Raw genomic sequence first — 4,369 nt, forward strand, 5'->3', positions numbered from 1 at the left:
AACTGCAAGTTTCAGTTTCCAGGTAAACCTAAGTTATTGGCAAGTTTCATCTTTTTCAATATGCCCTGACAAAGTTTTATCAAAGTATGCGGTGTCAAGTTGGTATTATCCTATAAGAAAACAGTATACAAGTCATGTAGACTGGACCTCTGTTAGAACTGTATAGGTTACTGCCGATCAATCTTTATCACACCACCAATAAGCAGATTTGGGCAAGGTACGTATTACTTATTTCGTTGCCATTCCTTTATATTCTGAGTTACGTGAAGCTTACTTCTTTATGTGATTCCAATTCCTTACCTGATGTCCATCGGTTTCAAAGGCAAAGTCTCTTGAAGACTAAAATTTATCTTGGTTACTGTCTTAGGTAGGCCTCAGCCCATGTAACGACCATTATAGTCAGAGGTTGAGTGATGCCTGGTTGTCTATGTCAGCTGAATCGATTAGGTTCTTATTATATGGTGAAAGCTTGCATTTTTAAGTTTTGCGATGCTTGGTTTTGAGGCTATTTGCATTCAACAATAGTTGTTGATTAAGTCAAGTCGATGCTGTGGGCTGGGGTTGGGCAGATATTACCGACAGGATGAAATAAACAAGTATACACAATGAATGTATGTGTTAAGATAAGTGTTACCTATGTCAATAGCGGCATGAAGCCTAACTCGATCGGCATGTGGAAAACCCAGCATTCTGCAAACAACTTCTGCATCATTTAAGTCGAAATTGTCAGGGCAAATTCTGCCCCATCTGAAACTGTCGGCCGGTCGGACTTCCACATTTCCGTCGTTTGGGCCGGAACCTCCGACAAGACGGATTCTGCTGGAATCTGAGAATTAAACAATATCATAATATATATTTCAAATTACAGAAATTGCTCATCAGTGTCGCTTTGTTGTAAACTAAAGGTGTGAACGGCTTACGCTAGAACCATGAAACAAGGTGAATTTCAATGAAATATATCTTGTATAAAGTTAATAGATTTTCGTGTTGCTATGGCAACGGGCTTCTGACAGGCAGTTTTTGAAAAAAATCTGTAAGTAGACATTTTCTATTACCGACACTTATTGTTAAAGTTTGGTTGTATTCCTCTGAATTGTACGCAAAACAAACAATTTTTGACGGTTTTCGCCCAAAAAATCACGAATGACGTCATAATGACATCATAAGACGATGTAATTACTCCAAAGCTGTTTTGTTTCAATTCTACTACTACATTATTTGCTGTAGATTTGGTGGCCCTACAATAAGTGTTTGTTCAGTTACAGGGGACGGGCCTCAAAAGCGCCCCCCCCGTCCCTGCATGACCAAAAAAAACCGGTCTGAATAGGGTTAAACGCAATCTAAAGAATCACCTACCTACTACTCCCCAACCTCATTTGACATTTTTATTAAGGTCCCATTGACTCACTGTATTCTTATTAATTTTTGTTACAAGTAAGTAAGGCCTTAATTGAACATAAATGAAATATTGCCGTCATATCCATTTTCTCATGTTTGTACTTGAATAGACCTTTATGTTTTATTTAAGGTGTTACGATACATTTCATTTTCATTTTATTTATTTATCCAGGGCAGCATATCGCTAATGGCGGTTTTCAACGCTCCCTGCACAGAACAAATACATAAATAATAACAGAAAAAAAGGAAAAGAACTAACTTAGTACAATCATAACCGTTGTGATAATAAAAGAACAGGACAAAATTAATATCGAACAGTAAATCAAACTAAACAAATATGACAAATTATGTAAATCATATCAATAATGGAACTAAATGTTAGTTAGCGTGACTTAATAAATTTTCGTTCTATTCTTATATTTATTGTTATATGTTGCTAAATACAATTAGTACTACTTGATCACTTACTGTTATAATAATGTACCATACAAGTAATGTTGTCGGGGCAAGATCCCTGACAGACAATAGAGACTTTTTATCTTCCCCTGCATATTTTTTGTAATGTTCTGTTTAATTTATTACTGGTTATTGTATGCTAATAAGCAATCAACAAATTTGCATAATCATTGAGAAAATTTAAATTAGTTTGAACGGTTAACATGGTTTGGCAAATGTACGAGGGCGTAAAACTTGTTGTGTACGAAACCTTAGAATTAGTCTCTAACTTGTATGTAACCGACACTATCATGCTAGTACCTTGTCCATCATAGCTTGTCCATGCCAATGAAGGGAAAGAAAGAAAGAACAAAAGAGAGAACAAAGAAAGAACGAAAGAACGAAAGAAAGAGAAAGAAAGAAAAAGGAAGAAAGAGAAGAAAGGAAGAAAGAAAGAGAAAATGAGAAAAAGAAAGAAAAAAGAAAAAAAAAGGAGAAAGAAAGAGAAAGAAAAAGAAAAAAAGAAAAAGATAGAAAAAGAAAAAGATAGAAGGAGAGAGAAAAAAAGAAAGAAAGAGGTCTCGGGGGATATATCATAAGAACGTCTACGCTAGAAATTTCAAGTTTTCTCCACTTCACCAATGTTTTAACCCTAATCAGACCGGACTATTCGGGTCATGCTGGGAATTTCAGGGTAGCTTTTGTACCCCCCCCCCTCTTAATTTTTTTAGCTAGTGTCCTCACTATTAGACCGACAGAAAATGATTATTTCATTCAGTTTCCACAGTTGCGTTTCTACTAAAATCACAAAACCCACCCTTTTTGTAAAACGTGGGGGAATTCATTATCCACTACCTTTAGAGAAGAAGTCAAACCTCATAATAGCAAGCAGTAAAAGTGTGACTTTTTTCCAGAAAGTAGATGTCAGTGAATAGCAAAGTTCTTTTATAACAACCATCTATTTTTCACGAGCCGACGTTTCGATAACCATCTATCATCTTCATCAGGGCAATTCTGACTGGTTTACTGTGCACTGACGCTAAATGTTACTTGGTGCATGGTGCACTTACAGTGTTACATAGTTCACAGTGCACTTTTACTTGGTTCACAGTGCACTTAAGCTAGTTTTTACTGTTAAAAATGGATTTCCTTACGTTTGTGACATACATACAAGGCATTGTTACATCATAGAGACATATATGGTTCCAAATGTAAAGTATTTCTATATATAATATAAACTTTGTTCACTAACAATACTGAGCTATCGCAGTCCCAAATAGAAATTATTAAAAGCCTTGTCACATACGTATTGTTAGAAATTAAAATAGTTACAAAAAATGAAAACAAATGTCATTTATTAAGAATGTGAAAGAGGCAAAAGGCATGTGAAAGAGGCAGACAGCATCAACACGGGAAGGTACAGCAGAGCAAGAAAGAAAGAGGCTGATGCACAAGAAAACAAATCATCAGCTGTCACAGACTACATGTTACACTTTTAGTAAACTATGCACCAAGTAACATCTAGCGTCAGTGCACAGTAAATCATTTCGAATGGCCCTGATGAAGATGACAGACGGTCATCGAAACGTCGGCTCGTGACAAATAAATGGTTGTGATGAAATAACTACGCTATTCATTCGTTTACCAACCTGATGACATTATTTACGGAATTAGATGCCAGTATTCCATTAATGTACTGTATCATTAATATATGCATAAAGTATCTTTAACTCTGTAAATTTAAAGTAATTAAACCTCGGACATGATTTTGCAAATAAAAAAAAAGATATTTAGCGTTTTAGCAAACAGAAATTGCGAACACAAAAACAAGTAAAAGGATTTAGAAAAAGGCGTCGATAAAATGAGTTTTATCAATTAAGCGAATGACATGAGCAGATGGGGGACAAATGAAAGGAGATTGAAGCAAGTTGAGAAAGAGTAATGTATTTTATACATATCTACGCCATGCACGGAGTGAGATCTAATGAACATACTTGTAATGCATATAACTCCTGCATCTTGGTCATGCGTGCAATTGTGAATCATCCAACCCGTGTACGGGCAGTTAAAGATGCTACTCTCGTTCCCATCACAGCGTACGTCATCCATATACACAGATCCTGTTCCTGGGTTGTGAAAGTGCTCATCAGTACGTTCTAAAAGGTTTATCTTAAAGACAAAATTTAACAAAGAAAGGACTAAAAGCAACAATATAACCAAGAACTTAAAACAATACAACACTTACCTCGGCCAAAATAAGCATCATTGCGAACCTCTGTAGCCTTAGGATAACCCAACATTCTGCAAACCACGTCTGCATCCATCATGTCAAAATGGTTGTCACAAACTGTGCCCCAGTTTACACTGTCGTCCGGTCGGACTTCCACACGTCCTTCGTTTTGGCCGGAACCTCCAACAAGACGGATTCTACTGGGATCTAAATATACAATAACCAGATATTCGACCAATGGAGGAGGTTCAACATATCTATGATCTGTATATCTATCTATATATATATCTATCTATATATATATAT

This window comes from Branchiostoma belcheri, unplaced genomic scaffold, assembly GCF_001625305.1.
Source record: "Branchiostoma belcheri isolate BF01 breed outbred unplaced genomic scaffold, Haploidv18h27 scaffold195, whole genome shotgun sequence".
In the NCBI taxonomy this organism is placed as follows: Eukaryota; Metazoa; Chordata; class Leptocardii; order Amphioxiformes; family Branchiostomatidae; genus Branchiostoma; species Branchiostoma belcheri.